Source organism: Protopterus annectens, chromosome 2.part1, assembly GCF_019279795.1.
Source record: "Protopterus annectens isolate FY-2018-M chromosome 2.part1, PAN1.0, whole genome shotgun sequence".
NCBI classification, from domain to species: domain Eukaryota; kingdom Metazoa; phylum Chordata; order Ceratodontiformes; family Protopteridae; genus Protopterus; species Protopterus annectens.
Window position 1 is genome coordinate 701,579,862 of NC_056729.1, and position 18,308 is coordinate 701,598,169.

Below are 18,308 nucleotides of genomic sequence, written 5' to 3' on the forward strand. Positions count from 1 at the left end.
GACGCAAGCCTACATTCGGTTCTCAGCGAGGGGCACCTCGCAGCCTGCCTACTGACGACACTTCATTGGCGGTGTCTACTGTGCCCGAGGTCGCAGGCCTCGGCCCACACCCCACTACAGATACCGGGTACTCCTGGTGGTGAAACTCAGAATGTAGACCGGTCTGCCTCCTCTCAAGGTGTCATCAGACATTCCTCTTTTTTTTTTTTTTTTTTCCATCAAGGCTTTCACCAAGTCTAAAGCAGCCATGCATGCTGAGAGACGAGCTACACGGGGCCCTTCTCCAGGCCCCATGCCTAAAAAACAGATGCTTAAAATGGCTGAGGATTTAATTTCTCTAATCAGGGGTTCTCAACCCCCTCTGGAAAAAAGGCCCAGAGTGGAGGAAGAATCCCCCTCCTCTGACCAGGCCTCCATTATTTCAGAGCACTCTGATGAACAGGAACATTCTTACTCCCCTTTTGAAGATTCTGATGCAGAGGAGTCCATTCCCTCTGTTTCCCCCCCAGAGGATTACTCATTTGGGGAAACCTTGCATACCTTAAGGGAACACTTCCATTGGGAAGGCCAAGAGTACTCAGATTCCAAGAAAAGGCTTAGGGATTTTCTCTTGCTGCCTCAGCACAGGCCTCTGGCTATACCTCCTGTCTTAGACTTACTAGATGATGTGTATTCGAGGCCTGCCTTAACCCGGACTCTTCTTACCTCCAGCCCCAGTCAAGCCTGACAGATACTACCGGTGCCTGACTCTCACTGGGTGCCCACTCAATTTTTATACAAAGCCATGCAGCTGACCCAGAAACTATCTCACAAGGCCCAAGGGAATTAAGGCCTCCACTGCTAAAAATCCATTACCTTCGAGAGATTCAGATCTTTAGAAAGGTGGGGAAAAAGGTATACACCTCGGCCACCTTAACCATGAGGGCTTTAAACTGCCAGTTCTATAAGTTAAAGTACCAACAGTTTCTGTTATCACAGTTGAGAAGCAAAATGTCACAACCTGAACAACAAGCCTTCAAGGAGTTGCAGGATTTGATGCATAGTGCAGAACAAGTGGGTAACATAATTTGCAATGTGGTTTTGATGCTCTAGAGGCCTCATGTAGAGCTGCTGTTACAGGATCAGTCATACGTAGACATGCCTGTCTCAAGGAGCAAACCTTACCAGATCATGTCGCTAAATTACTAGATGCCCCTCTACAAAAGGATGTATTATTTGGTGTTAAAGCTGAGGCGGTATTAAAGAAAATGGAGGAAAAGGCTAAATCAATGCAAACAGTGAAAGATTTTCTACAGGTACAACCTCCACGTTTCAGTAGAAATTGGCCTTCCAAAAATTGGTCCTTTCCAGCCACGGACAGACCCCAAAGAGGTAGATACAGGCGCCCGAGGGGCAGAGGGCAATCTCAAGGATCGTTGGCAGACAATGGCAAGCTCCTACACAAAGAGGTGGTGAGGATAGTTCACAGCCATTCAGAAAGCAAGCCCAATGACTTTCCCCTTTGCATGCCAAGCAAGGCTCAAATGGCAGCACCCTCAGGCGGAAAACTGGCATTATTTTTGAAAAATTGGCATATTGTCACAAAAGACAAATGGATCCTGGACATTATAAACAGAGGCTACAGATTCCATTTTCGCACCCTTCCAAAAATGAGAGGCATGCCAAACCTGCCACACAATCAAAGGGCAGAGGCACAAAGACAAATTTCAGATCTCATGGACATGAAAGCTATTCAAGAGGTGCCTACTCAAGAACAAGGTCAAGGTTTTATTCAGACTATTCCTGGTACCAAGGAAGGGAAAAGATTGAGACCTATTTTGGACCTGTCCATTCTAAACACATTTCTACTGCACTCAAAATTCAAGATGCTCACATTACAGCAGCTTCCTCCCATGCTGGGCAAGGAGTCTTGGCTGGTAACATTGGACCTCAAGGAGGCATACCTGCATGTCCCAATCAGACAAAATTGCAGAAGATACCTCAGATTTCTTGCAGGTTCAACCCATTGTCAATTCTCTGTATTGCCCTTTGGCTTATCTACTGCGCCCAGAGTATTCACGAAATGCCTGGCATCAGTAATTGCCTACTGCAGACTTCAAGGGATTCAAATATACCCATATTTGGACGACAGCCTGATCCAAGCGGACAGCAAGCACATACTTCTGAAACATCTGGCTTTTGTAATAATGCTGTTGAATTCTCTGGGGTACACAGTCAACAAAAAGAAATCAAGGCTAATACCTTCTCAGAAAATAATTTTCCTGGGTGCCAACTTGGACACACACACCCGGATGGCCTACCTCATGCCAGAGAAACAGGGGCATCTAACTCAATACTTCAGAAAACTAGCAAATTTCACCAGGCTGACTGCAAGGAAAATCCTGCAGGCTCTGGGATTCATGGCATCTTGCATCCTACTAATCCCATGTGCAAAGCTGCATATGAGGAAACTTCAGTGATACCTGAACACAGCCACAGTTTGGAAACAATAATACCACTAATTCCATGTCTTCAAAAGGAATTTCTGTGGTGGGCTCAAGCATGCCAAACAAACACAGGTCTCCCATTCTGCAAGCCTCAAGCAAATCAAGTCATCACAACAGACGCCTCGGACTACGCCTGGGGCGACATGACAGATCGGTGCATTCAGGGCAAATGGTCCCAAAAAGAAAAGCACCTTCACATCAATCAAAAGGAAATGCTAGCAGTAATAAATGCTATTATAGCTTTCAAAGACCTTCTGCATCCAGGTCAACTATTAATAAGGACAGACAACACCACAGTAATGTGGTACATAAACAAACAGGGAGGAACCCATTCATACCCCCTATGCAGGCTGGCCATGTCACTTTGGAACATGGCTCTGGAATTACAAATCGAACTTCAAGCACAGTATTTGCCAGGCAAGGAAAACACGCTGGCAGACAACCTAAGCAGAAATATGACAGATCCACACGAATGGAAGTTGCATCCTCAAGTTTTTACAGAGATAATTCAAGCATGAGGAAGGCCAGACCTAGATCTCTTTGCCTCCCACAAAAATCACCAATTGACAAAATTCTGCTCAAGGACTTTTCATCCACGGGCCTGGAGAGTGGACGCTCTTTCTTTCAGTTGGACAACAATGACAGTTTATGCATTTCCACCTCTTCCTCTGCTGCCCAAAGTTCTATTAAAAACCAGAGCAGACAGACCAAAGATGATTCTCATTGCTCCAGACTGGCCAAGACAACACTGGTACCCACTCCTGAGGAGCCTGACGCATTCCCCACCATGGACCCTACCTCTAATGCCTCTTCTTCTGACTCAGCACAGTTTCAAAACTCTTCACAGTCAGCTGAAAACTCTCAATCTGGCCGCATGGAAGATTCCTTAACATCACAACAGACCCTACTCTCCAAGGAGGTGCAGGATGTCATTTTGGAGGCCAGAAGGCGTCTACAAGAAAAGCTTACTCCGCAAAATGGAAACGGTTTTGTGCCTGGAATGAGAAAAAGGGCCAGAATCCTGGAAACCTGAATTTACCTCACATATTACAGTTTCTAGCTGAGCTGCTAAGCAGTGGACTTTCATTCTCCTCCATCAAAATCCATGCCTCAGCCATTTCTGCAGAATACAACACTGATCCACCTTTATTCTCTCACCCCCTCTTAAGACAGTTCCTCAGAGGAGCTAAGAATATAAAACCCCCAAGGAAACAACCAATACCTGCTTGGGACCTCAATTTCATTCTAGAAAAGCTGACCTTGCCTCCATTTGAGCCAGCTGCCTCAACAGATTTGCAATATTTGTCCTGGAAAACAGCTTTCCTTCTGGCTATCACCTCAGCTCGCAGGGTATCGGAACTACAAGCCCTCATGGCTGTGCAGCCTTTCATCATCTTCCATCAGGACAGAGTTTCCTTCACTTAACCAACCTGTCCTTTATGCCAAAGGTATCCAGGGTAGCTTTGAATCAGGCTATCCACTTACCTACCTTTTACCCTAATCCTCAAAACAAAGGGGATAGACTACTACATTCCTTGGACATCCACAGACAGCTGCGTTATTATTTGAACAGAACAAAGCCTTTCAGAAAATCAGAACAGCTCTTTGTGTCCTATGCTATAGGAGCTCAAGGGAAGCCAATTTCCAAACAGACTATCTCAAAATGGATAGCCCACTGCATAATGCTTTTGTTACTCTTTTCATGGTAAAACTGTACCTGCAGGCATCAGATCTCACTCCACAAGGGCCACAGCTACCTCTGCAGCTTTCCTCAGAGGAGTTCCTACCAAAGATATTTTGGAAGCAGCCACTTGAGTTCTGTGCATACCTTCTCCAAGCACTACCACCTACCATTATACTCCAAAACTAGAGCAGGTTTTGCCACTGCAGTCTTGCAGGGCATCCTGGCTCCTCCTAGTTCCACCTAGTGCCTACCACCCCTTTCTTAGCTTTGGGATTCTACCCATCTGTTATGACTGCAGCTGTATGCACGATGAACGTAGTGCAGTTTTGTACCTACCATAAATGTAGATGTTCGAATACAGCTGCAGTCCAGGTTTCCCTCCCTCCTTCCCCTCTTGGGACAGGCCTATTGGCTAACACCTCCTCAAACAACCTGGTTGGGGTATTCATTTATGGTGTATTTGCTTGCAACTACTGTAATGTCCTTCAAGGATGCATCTGCAGTCCTTACAAATGGGTTGTCCTGTCGTCAGGCAGCCCTTCGGTCGGCCGGATTCCAAAGTCTGGGTCTGGCCTCGGCTGGTGTCGCACTTCACCCGACGTCATCTCTGCTGGTCTTCGGGTATTAAGGCATCAGCCGACGCCATTTTCCTCAGTGTTTCTTGCCCCAGATGCCAGTTGCCCTCTTGGATAGCTAAACTTTTGGGTAAATGCCAATGTTTCCAAAAAAGTAGAAGGCAAACACAAAAAATAAGCATGTATGTACATATATACAAACAAATACACTAAGAGATCCCCCAGCTAGCTATTAGGTGGGCAAATACCCTAGGAGTACCACAGAGGGAAGGAGGGTGGAATCTGACTGCAGATGCTATCCTGTTCGGACATCTACATTTATGGTAGGTACAAAACTGTACTATGTCCTTCAAGGATGCATCTGCAGTCCTTACAAATGGGTAGAATACCATAGCCAAACTAGGGAGGAGGAAGAAATTATGGTGTAGTTAGGATCCCTGCAAAACAGCAGTGGCAAACCCTGCTCGGGATCTAGAGTATAGAGGTAAGTTATAATGCTTGGCAAATGTATGCACGGAGGTCCAAGTAGCCGCCTCAATAATGTCCTTGGTAGCCACTCCTCATAAGAAAGCTGTGGTAGTGGCTGTAGCCCTTGTAGAATGAGGCCTTATGTTCTGTGGAATTTGCTTTCCATGGTAGGAGTAACAGAATCTTATGCAATTTCCTATCCACTTGGAGATTGTCTGTTTGGAAATTGCTTTCCTTCCTTCCTGTTGCATAAGCTACTAGAAGCTGGTCAGTTTTCTATTGCCCTTGGTTCTGTCCAGGTAGTAGCGCAACTGTCTATGTACATCCAAGGTATGCAACAGTCTTTCCCCTCTGTTCTGTGGATTGGGAAAGAAGGTAGGTAGGTGGATAGCCTGGTTTAGAGACACTCTGGATAGGGCTGCCTGACAACAGGACAACCCATTTGTAAGGACTGCAGATGCTATCCTGTTCGGACATCTACATTTATGGTAGGTACAAAACTGTACTTTTTGATTATATTGCATTGATTTATTACATAAATTTATGTATTGCCTTCCTTCTGGGGGCACCTGACATCTGGGGCAAGAAAAACTGAAGAAAATGGCGTTGGCTGGTTCTTTTATACCCCTGTCGCACTGACGTCAGGGAAGAAGCGACGACAACCGACGCCGGACCTAGACTTTGGAATTCGGCCGACCGAGGACCCGCCTGACGGCAGGAGAACCCATCTGTTATGGCTGCAGCTGTATTAGCACTCGAACATCTACATTTATGGTAGGTACAAAACTGTACTTTATCCCCTTGGCAGGCCCGAATACCAGAGACCTAATATTTCTGTGTCGGTTGCTGTCACTTGAGGACTGATGTTAGGTTGTCAGTAGTGTAAAGTAAGGCAGCCGACGCCATTACATCAGTCTTTGTTACTGTGGAGCCCGAAGCGGAAGCAGTTTGCATGAGTGCCGGTCAGCCGCTACCTGAGTATTTGTCTACCCAATTGAAGTTGAAGTCTTCTAAAGCTAAGTACCCCATTGAGGATCCTTTTTTCTTGCACTAACCGATGTCAGCAAAAGTTAATAATTGTCTCGCCTGTGGAAAACAAATGCCCCACCAGAACTTCCACTATTAATGCGTCACTTGTTTAGGCTCAGACCACGAATTCCCTCGTTGTCACTTCTGTGCTTTGTTCAACACCAGAACTGTCCGTCATTGGGCCCTTATTGTAGCCAGATATTTTCGCTTACAGTCCTCTACGTCCGATATAGCTTCGGTAAGCCATCCGCCAGCAGATCTTCTGAAAAAACAAAGATGAAGACAGAGACAGACCGCACAGGTCCAAACCTACCAACGACGCTTTCGTTGAGCGAGTCGTCAGTTCTCCGGTACTCAGTGAGGCGCTTTCACAGCCCCTGGTGCCTGCTTCTGTTGATTCGCAGGCTGCTACCGAGACCCTTTCGGAGTCCGGTATGCTGCAAAACTCTTCTTCGACTAAGGATCCTGCAGTTGTCTTTACCTTGGATGGTTCTGAGCAGGCACCGGCTTCCGAGGAAGTCCTTCGCACTACCGAATCTCGACAAAAAACAACATCTTCCTTCGCGACCACCGTTCTGGAGATCTCTCCCCTGTAGTTTTGTCTGAACAAGAGTCAGATGAATCTGATGCATCTGAATATGAAGACATGCAACCCCTCTCCACTTATGAGGATTCTGATGCAGAGGATTCCATTTCTTCAGCCTGTCCCCAGAGGATTTTTCCTTTGGAGAAACCCTGCATACCTTAAGGGAGCATTTCCAATGGGAGAGTCAGGACTACCCTCAGTCTAAAAAGAGACTTGGAATTCCTAGATCTTCCACAACACAGACCCTTGGTCATCCCCCCAATCCTGGATGTTGTGGAGGATGTTTTCCTCAAATCCAGCTTGACTCCTGATGCCCTTCCTCCTGCTCGCAGAAAACCAGACAGGTACTATAGAGTCTCTGACTCTCACAAATACCTTTTTAATAATCCTACAGCTGACCCTGAGGTCATTTCCCAAGGGTCAAAAGGGATTAAAGCAACCTCTATGAATCCCACCCCCTCAGACAAGGATTCCCGAGCATTAGACAGATTGGGTAAAAAATTATACACCTCAGCTACTCTTGCTATTAGGGCACTAAATTGTCAGTTCCATATGCTAAAATTTCAGCAACATACCTTGGAACTCCTTAAAAAAAGTCTCCCTTTCCTGCTTGGGCAGAATCTAAAGATTTACAAGAGGTAATTCATTCTGCAAGTCAAGTAACTAAACACACCTTGCACTGTGGTTTTGAGGCCCTAGAAGCTTCTTGCAGGGCAGCAGTCACTAGATCTGTCATGAGAAGGCACACATGGCTTAAGGAACAGCCCCTGACAGATAATGTCAAATCTAAATTGTTGGATGCCCCCTTGCACAAATAACTTATTTGGCACTAAGGCAAAAGAGGTCTTAAAAAAGATAGAAGAAAAAGCAATATCTATGCAAACAGTTAAGGATTTCTTGCAGGTCCAGCCCCCTAGGTTCGGCAGGCATTGTACCTTACCAGACACCTGCAGCAACTGGAAAGACCCCAAAAGTACCTCACCAAGAGGATCAAAGGGCTCAAACAGATGCCATATGCTGCCCGGTTAAAGAAACTCCAGCTCTACTCAGTGGCATACCGCCTGTTCAGAGGCGATCTGTGCCTGACGTATAAAGCCATGTCCAACCCCGAATTAATGGACATACTGCACCTCAGAAAATCCAAATCCCATCGAGCTACATGCTCGAGAGACTTGAACCTCAGCACTGAAATAAATAGGACATGCTGGAGGGATAGATTCATAACCCAGAGGCTCCCTTCACTCTGGAATAAAATCCCAGTCCAGGTTAGGCAGAGTCCCTCATTGACTCTCTTCAAGAGGAATCTTGATGAGTGGATGGGAGATCAGTTTACCCGGTATCACTTCTGTGTCACTGTTGGACAGTGGCACAGTATACTAACCTCGAAAAAGGGCATAGCAAAATAAATTTAAAATGGGTGGCGAAAGCCAAACACATTCTGGCTAGGCTTATAAATGCCCTAGGGCAGATAGCCTAGTATGAACCTATGAACCACTGGTCTTTTCCTACTCCCAGTAAACCAGCCCAGCCTTAGGCCCCATGGAAGCAGGCCACCCAGACAGCAGCCCTAGGCAATGCAAAGATCTAAGCAGTGGACTACCTCCACTTCAAAACCAGGGAGTTCTAAGCCCCCCCCTTTTGGTAAGAACTCACAATGACTCACCACCTCCACCCCCTCCCTCTACCCACCTTCATTTACCCCTAAGAGGAAAACTCTCCTTTCACTCAAGCACCTGGGCCACCATTACCAACTCCATGTGTTAGCGCATTTCCTACCAGGCTCTCTCAACTCTCTGGCAGACCAATTGAGCAGAAACCTTCTGAACCCACACGAGTGGCAACTCAACAGAAGTACCTTCACTCTAACAACTCAGAAATGAGGAACCCCGAAGGTCGACCTCTTTGCCTCCCACACCAAGCATCTGCTCAGCAAATTCTGCACCAAGGAGCATCACTGCATGGCTTGGAAAGTGGATGCCCTGTCCTTCCCCTGGGTTTAATCTATCGGTCTATGCCTTTCTTCCCCTACCTCTCATCCCCAGGGTACTGATCAAAATAAGGGAGGAAAAAACAAGGACCATTCTCATAGCTACAGACTGGCCACTGCAGCACTGGTACCCCTTGCTGCGCAGTCTGTCCTCACTATCCCCATGGCATCTTCCTCAGATTCCAAACCTCCTGGCCCAGAGGGACGTGGAATTCATGCATCCCAAATTGCAGACACTCAGTTTGGCAGCTTGGCTTATTCCCTAACCCTGAACCAATCTGAAACCTCAGTAAACAGGTTCTGGATGTTATCCGTGAGGCCAGACGTCCTAGCACCAGAAAGTCTTATGCTGATAAATGGAAAAGGTTCTGCAACTGGATCCAGGCTAAAGGAGCCAGTACGGCACAGCGCTCCCTCCCTCTCATCCTGGATTACTTAGCTGACCTACTACACAATGGCCTCTCTTTCTCCTCTATAAAATTTCATGCCTCTGCTATTTCTTATTTTCCCACTGAGCAGCCCCTTTTCTCACACCCATTGATTAAACAGTTCCTTAGAGGGGTTAGCAACTTGAGACCACCCAGAAGGGCACCAACACCAGCTTGAGGCCTTAGCTTTGTCTTGGAAAAGCTCACCCTGTCCCATTTCGAACCAGCTTCTGCAGAACTAAAATTTCTCCTCTGGAAGACAGCATTCCTTGTGACCATCACTTCAGCCAGAAGAGTCTCTGAGCTGCAAGCACTCATGGCTGTGGAACCCTTCATTATCGTCCATGCAGACAGGGTATCCCTCAGAATTAACCCATCCTTCATGCCCAAGGTGGTGTCCAGTGTGGCTTTCAACCAGTCCATTTGTTTGCCCACCTTTTTTCCTAATCCCCAAAACAAAGGGGAAAGGATTCTTCACTCTCTAGATGTGCACATACAGCTCAGATTCTATCTAGACAGGACTAAATCCTTCAGAAAGTCTGATCAATTGCTGGTTAGCTTTGCTACCGGGCAGAAGGCAAAGTCATCTCCAAACAAACCATTTCCAAATGGATAGCACACTGTATCCAGGGGGCCAGGACACATTCCACCAGAGCAGCTTCCATCTCTGCAGCTTTCCTCAGAGGAGTCCCCACCAAGGGGCATCCTGGAGGCTGCCACCTAGAAATCCCTTAACACTTTTACCAAGCATTACCACTTGCCTCTCTTCTCCAAATCTAGGGCAGGGTTTGCCTCTGCAGTCTTGCAGGGCATCCCAGCCAGCCCCTAGTTTCATTGACTGCCTCCACCCTTTTCCTCAGCTTTATGAATCAACCCAAATGTGATGGCTGCAACAGTGAAACACAAAGATCATTTTACAGTTGTGTACACTTACCATAAATGTAGGTGTTTGAGTGTATTAACTGTTGCAGTCCTGATTTCCCTCCCTCCATCCCCCTTTCTTCTCTTTCTCCTTTTATTACCATTCTAACTTGTTGTTCTCCTTTCCGTACAAAGGGCATATTGGTATTTATTTTCCACTGGTGGGTTTCTTCCACCATAACCTGGCCTCCTACTTGAGGGCTCCTGACAAGTTAGGGCAAGAAAAACTGATGTAATAGCGTCGGCTGTCTTACTTTATACTACTGACAACCTGACGTCAGTCCTCGGTTGACAGCAACCGACGCAGAAATACTAAGTCTCTGGTATTCGGGCCTGATGAGGGCTACCCTGGTAGGGATAACTCAGATGTGATGACTGCAGCAGTGAATACACTTAACATCTACGTTTATGGTAAGTGTACACGACTGTACTTTAGCAGCCATCTATAATTTCCATATTGGGGAAAATTCCAGATCCTTAGCTTCTTCTAGACTCTGCAAAGCTTTTCTTAGCAGTACCTTTCTACTTTGTCTGCCTATCAAAGACCATACTCCTCCATGGGACCTCACTATGGTTCTCCAAGTACTGACAAACACAAACTGGTAACTGGAACAAAACCAATAACCAAAAAGATGCACAATCCTTGGCAGTCATAGTTTATTCGAGTGGTTATTTCAGTTGTTCCACAGGATTGTGCATCTCCAAGCACTGACCTTAGCTCCCTTTGAACTGGCTGCAAAGGTAGATTTTTGTTCTGGATAACAGCTTTTCAGTGGCCATTGCTTCTACTAAGAGTATCTGAGCTTCAAGCCTCGTCTTCCAAATCCCCCTACCTTATCTTTCATAAAGACAGCGTTACTCCACATTAATAATCCCTCTTTCTTACACACGGTTGCTACAGAAAATGCTATTAATCTATCAACCTCCCTGTATTTTTCCCGTATTTCCAGAATAACGGAGAGTATATGCTGCCCTCTTAGACATACATAGACAATTGCACTTAAACCTGGATAGAAAAAAGAAATTTTCAGAAAATCTGACCACCTGTTTGTGGCTTTCTCAGATTTCAAAAAAGGAAAAGCGATTGCCAAAGCTACCATAGCTAGATGGTTGTGGGATTGCATTTCTTAAATATACTCTTCTAAGAATGTTCCCCCTACCTAAGCAAGTCAGAGCTCATTCCACAAGGTATGTAGCCACATCTCAGGCCTCTTGGTCTAGGGTCTCTTTAGAAGACATTTGTGCAGTGGATTCATGGACAAATTCTCACATCTTTTTCTTGCATTACAAACCTGTTATGTCCAGGAATAGGGCTGCTTTTGGCTCTGCAGATGTTCATCGTGCTATGCTGCTGCAGTCATCACACTTGGGTTATCCTGCCATCAGGCGGTCCCGCAGTCGGCCTGAATTCTAAAGCCTTGGTCCGGCGTCGGTTGTCGTCGCTTCTTCCCTGACGTCAGTGCGGCAGGGGTATAAAAGAGGCAGCCGACGCCATTTTCTTCAGTCTTTCTTGCCGCGTGGTGCCCAAAGCAGAAGCAGTTCGCAAGTGCCGGTCGGCCAGCTCCTGAGATTTTCAAACAGAATTTCAGCCGAAGTCTTCTATAAAGCTAAGTACCCTGTTGGGGAAACTTTTCTTGCCTCAGACCGATGTCAGACAAAGTTAATAAATGTATTTCTTGTGGGAAGCAAATACCTCATAAGGATTTTCATTCTTATTGTATTCCTTGCCTAGGCCCAGACCACGACGTTTCTGGTTGTCGGTTTTGCGCTAGGTTCAATAAACGCACTATTAAGCATCGGGCTAATACCGCCCGACATTGTTTTGGCCGAAAATTCAACTACATTATGTCGTCGGAACCTCCGACTACCGCTATGTTTAAAAAACGCAAGGGCAAAGACCGGCAGCCTAGACCTAGACCAGATGCCGAGGTCTCAGTTAGGCCTGCTGCCGGATCTTCGGTATTCAGTGAGGTGCCTACGCAGCCCCTGTCTACCCCAGATTTAGAAAATACAACTACCTCTCAATCAGAATCTACTGGGCCACTGGAGCTGGTTCCTCCTCAACTCGCGGACGCCAGCCCTGGCGGCGATCCGGAGACTATGGACAGGCCTTCGGTTTCAGAAGGCGTCTTTAAACCGATGACACTTTCCGTTAAATCATACGCTAAGCTTCCAAAGGTTAAGAAACCGGGTCCACAGACTCCCATACAGGCCCCTATGCCTAAAAAACAGATGCTCAAAATGGCGGAGGACCTGATTACCCTTATCAGAGGTTCCCAGCCCCCTCCTGACAAAAGGCCTAGACTGGAGGAAGATTTACCTCCTTCTGACCAGGAATCCATTTCCTCAGCAGACTCTGAGGAACAGGATTACCCCTTCCCTATCTATGAGGACTCAGATGCTGAGGAGTCTATTCCCTCTGTTTCCCCCCCTGAAGACTTTTCTTTTGGGGAAACCCTGCACACCATGAGAGAGCATTTCCACTGGGAAGGACAGGATTACTCTGACTCCAAGAAAAGACTCCGTGAGTTTCTTCTTTTGCCTCAGCATAGACCCCTAGCCATTCCTCCTGTTTTGGACATTCTGGATTATGTCTACACTGAATCCAGTCTAAATCCAGATTCCTTACCTCCAGCACCACCTAAACCAGACAGATACTATCGAGTCCCTGACTCTCACAAGTTTTTATATAAAAGCCCTGCTGCAGACCCAGAAACCATTTCCCAGGGTCCCAAAGGGGTTAAGGCCTCTACTGCTAAGAATCCACTACCTGAAAGAGATTCCAGGGCATTAGAAAGATGGGGGAAAAAAGTGTATACCTCTGCCACTTTGGCCATGAGGGCATTAAACTGCCAATTCCACATGATTAAATACCAGCAGTACTTGCTTACTCAGTTAAAACAGAAAATTATCCCTCAAACAGATCAACTAGATTTCAAAGGGATGCAAGATTTGTTGCATGCAGCAGAACAAGTGGGAAAACATACCTTGCAGTGTGGTTTTGATTCTTTGGAGGCCTCATGTAGAGCAGCAGTCACAGGGTCTGTAATACGTAGACATGCTTGGCTAAAAGAAGCAGACCTTACCAGAACATGTCAAAGCAAAGTTACTGGATGCTCCACTGCAAAAGGATGCGTTATTTGGTGTCAAAGCAGAGGAAGTTTTAAAGAAGATGGAAGAAGAGGCAAAATCAATGCAAACAGTTAAAGATTTTTTACAGGTACAACCTCCTCACTTCAGCAGAAACTGGCCATCAAAAAACTGGTCCTTTCCTGCTTCAGACAGACCCCAAAGGGGCAGGTACAGACGCCCTAGGGGCAGAGCCCAGGCACAGGGTACTTTCAGGCCTAGACAATGGCAAACAACAACTCAAAGAGGGGGAGACAACAGATCTCAACCCTTTAGAAAACAAACTCAATGACTTTCCTCTTTGCCTGCCAAGCATAATTGCCCAGGCAGCACCTCTAGGAGGAAAACTGGCCCTTTTCCCACAAAATTGGCACATCATAACAAAGGACAAATGGGTCCTGGATATTATTACCCGAGGCTACAGATTTAATTTTCACACTTTACCATGGATGAGAGGCATGCCAAATCTGCCAACAAACCAATGGGCAGAGGCACAAAAACAAATTTCAGCTCTCATGAACATGAAAGCAATTCAAAAGGTACCTGCAAAAGAGCAAGGTCAAGGATTTTACTCAAGACTGTTTCTAGTACCAAGAAAGGACAAAGCCTGGAGACCCATCTTAGACCTTTCAATTCTAAACACATACCTGGACATTCCCAAATTCAAAATGCTCACACTACAGCAGCTTCCTCCCATGCTGGGCAAGGAGTCTTGGCTGGTAACGTTGGACCTCCAAGAGGCATACTTGCATGTCCCTATAAGACAAGATTGCAGAAGATACCTCAGATTTTTGGCAGGCACAACGCATTATCAATTCTCTGCATTGCCTTTTGGCTTATCTACTGCGCCCATAGTATTCACGAAATGCCTGGCATCAGTAATTGCATACTGCAGACAGCGAGGTATACAAATTTATCCATATCTGGACAACTGCCTGATCCAAGCGGACAGCAAGGACATCCTACTACAGCATCTGGAATTTGTAACAAAGTTGCTAAGTTGCCTAGGGTACACAGTGAACAAAAAGAAGTCAAAACGAATACCCTCACAAGAAATAATTTTCCTGAGTGCCAGTTTGAATACATCAGCCCAGATGGCTTATCTCACGCCAGACAAGCAAAAACAACTGGCTCAGTACTTCAAAAAGATGGCAACTTCTACCCAGCTCACTGCAAGGAAATTCTTGCAGGCGTTTGGGTACATGGCATCCTGCATTCAACTAATTGCATATGCAAGGCTGCATATGAGAAAACTACAATGGTACCTAAAAAGTGTATGGTCCCAACACAGACACAGCCTCAAAGTAACTATAACTCTCATTCCCTGCCTTCAAAAAGAGTTTCTATGGTGGGCTCAAGCATGCCAAGCAAACAAGGGCCTTCCTTTTGTCTCACCTCCACCAAACCAAACCTTGACAACAGATTCATCAGACTACGCCTGGGGTGCACACATGGCAGGACAATGCATACAGGGCAAATGGTCTGCAAACCAAAGGCAACTACACATCAATCAAAAGGAGATGCTAGGTGTAAAAAATGTACTAACAGCCTTCAAGGACCTTTTGCATCCAGGACAACTTCTAATAAGGACGGACAACACCACAGTTATGTGGTACATAAACAAACAAGGAGGGACGCACTCCTACCCACTATGCAGACAAGCAATGGACTTGTGGAACACAGCATTAACTTACCAAGTACAACTGCAAGCACAATTCCTGTCAGGAAAAGAAAATATTTTGGCAGACAAATTAAACAGAAATTTGACAGACCCTCACGAGTGGAGACTACACCCACAAGTATTCTCAATGATAACTCAAAGGTGGGGACCACCAGACATAGATCTGTTTGCCTCAACCAACAATTGCCAGCTACAAAAATTTTGCACAAGGACTTACCATCCCCTGGCCTGGAAAGTGGATGCCCTATCATTCAGTTGGACAGCATTGTCAGTCTACGCCTTCCCACCTCTGCCTCTACTCACCCAGGTATTACTGAAAACCAGATCAGAGAGACCACAGATGATCCTCATTGCCCCGGAATGGCCACATCAACACTGGTACCCACTGCTACGAAACTTGACTCACAGCCCTCCATGGATCTTGCCTCAATTCCCTCTGCTGTTAACCCAACAAAACACTCGGATCCTTCACAGTCAGCTAAGGACCTTAAATCTAGCTGCATGGAAAATACCTTAAATTATCAAACAACACCTCTCTCAAAGGACGTCCAGAATGTCATTTTGGAGGCCAGGAGGCCCAGCACCAGAAAAACTTACTCAGACAAATGGAAAAGATTTTGTGTATGGAGCCAGGCCAGAAGCCTAAATCCTGGCATCCCAAATATTCCGCACATACTCCAGTATCTAACTGAGATGCTACACAAAGGCCTTTCTTTCTCATCCATAAAGATCCATGCTTCAGCCATTTCAGCTCAATATGATACGGTTCCACCCATTTTGTCTCATCCTTTGCTAAGGCAGTTTCTCAGAGGGGCAAAAAATATAAGACCCCCCAGAAAACCACCTACTCCAACTTGGGATCTAAATTTTGTTCTGGAAAAGTTAACGCTTCCTCCTTTCGAACCAGCCTTTTCAGCAGAGCTTCAATACTTGTCATGGAAGACAGCCCTGCTGCTGGCTATCACCTCAGCACGCAGAGTCTCAGAACTGCAGGCACTTATGGCAGTGGAACCTTTCATCTTTTTCCATCAGGACAGAGTATCTTTACACACCAACCCTTCCTTCATGCCAAAGGTAGTATCCAGTGTGGCTCTCAATCAGACCATACACTTGCCCACCTTTTATCCAAACCCACAGAATAAAGGAAGAAAGACTCCTTCACTCTTTGGACATTCACAGACAGTTACGTTACTATTTGGACAGGACAAAGGCCTTCAGAAAATCTGACCAACTCCTTGTATCCTATGTACCAGGCTCAGAAGGAAAGGCTATTTCAAAACAGACCATCTCCAAATGGATAGCACATTGCATCCGCTTTTGCTACTCACACCACGGGAAAGCAGTACCTGCTAGTATTAGGTCTCACTCTACCAGGGCTACAGCAACCTCAGCAGCCTTCCTCCGAGGGGTCCCAACAAAGGACATTCTGGAGGCAGCTACCTGGAGTTCAGTGCACACCTTCACCAAGCATTACCACCTTCCTCTGTACTCAAAGACCAGAGCTGGGTTTGCCACTGCAGTTTTGCAGGGCATCTTAGCTGCACCTAACCCAGTTTAGCTCCTACCACCCAACCATAGCTTTGGGACTCTACCCAAGTGTGATGACTGCAGCAGCATAGCACGATGAACATAGTACAGTTTTGTACCTACCATAAATGTAGATGTTCGAGTGGTTATGCTGCTGCAGTCCAGGTTACCCTCCCTCCATCCCCTCTACCTAACGAGGCTTTTCTTATACCTCCATGTACTTCAACCTTTGGGATGCATGTCTATATGGTATATTTGCTTACAACTAGTACCATTGTTTTGCACTAAGGTATGTTTTGCAAGCTTCTTATTTTGCCTTCTTAGTTTGGGGTACCTGACATCTGGGGCAAGAAAAACTGAAGAAAATGGCGTCTGCTGCCTCTTTTATACCCCTGCCGCACTGACGTCAGGGAAGAAGCGACGACAACCGACGCCGGACCAAGACTTTGGAATTCAGGCCGACTTGTGGGACCGCCTGACGGCAGGATAACCCAAGTGTGATGACTGCAGCAGCATAACCACTCGAACATCTACATTTATGGTAGGTGCAAAACTGTACTTTCTCCGGAATATCCTTCCATGAAGGCCACCCAGATCTATGTAGCTGGGGACTCTGTCCCACAGGTTTGATGAAGGCTGAACAGACAACATCAGATAAAGAAGTTATGTACTAACCATAATGTTCCATCTGTGTTAACTGCTTCAGTTTTCATCGACCTTCCCTACCTCCTTCCCTTGTGTCTGAAGGACCTGATGGATAATGTTAGGAACCATTGTTCTTGTTTTGAGCTCCTGAGCATCCTTTGAACTTTCTCTTTTTAAAATATATACTCTCTCTCCTAGAGAATTGGCAGCAAACTCAGTCTGAGGTATCTGGGAGGAGTGAGACGGTATGGGTAGGATAGGAGGAGCTCTAGTTTGGAAGCTTTAGCTTGCTAATGGCCGAGTCACTTCCAAAGGCGGAACCGTAGTCCACAGGTTTGATGAAGACTGAAGCAGACAACACAGATGGAACATTATGGTGAGTACACAACTTCTTGTTTCAAGACAAATCAAAGCAGGAATTCAGTGTATGAAAATCCTCCTTTCCTGACAAGCTAGTGTATTTTCCAGGCCCCCCCTCATCCCATCTCAGCTAAGCCTTACTGCCTCTGCTATAGAAACTCTCTCTACCTTCTAGTTTGGGAATTGATAACTTCAGACAGTTTGGTTTGCTTTATAGAAAATACATGTCCTTTCCCCTTTTGCCATCTTGGGCATTTCTCAGGTGGTTTGCATTCATTTAGCCGAATCACAGAACATATTTAAAAAATAACATCGCCTGGAGTAATCGAATTGCAAACTGCCCATTATTCAAAATGCTGAATTAAAGGAATTGCGGTGGTCAACATTCGAATATTTTCATTCTTTTCTTTTACTTTTAAAAACCAAACTTGCAATCATATGCAAAGCATAGATGCAGAAGCATCAAACAGTCATAACATCGAATTCACATACATGAATGGCAAGCTTTGTTTGCTCAGATTAAATTCAGTAAAACACGGTTCGACATTTCAGGAATTAATTTAAGAGCATTCGATCATTTAAAATACGTTGTCCTGTAATTCTACAAAATTAATGTAAACACCACAGGTTCCATCAAACCATCTTTGCTCTTCTGAGATAGTTGTTTCATTAAGGAACCATAGAGATTGTTCCTCCTTCTCAGCAAAGGTTACAAATTTACTCAAGGCTCTTCCTAGTTCCCAAAAAAGAAAGGAAATTGGAGGCCCAATCTGGACTTGTATCTTTTCAAGATATTTTGAAT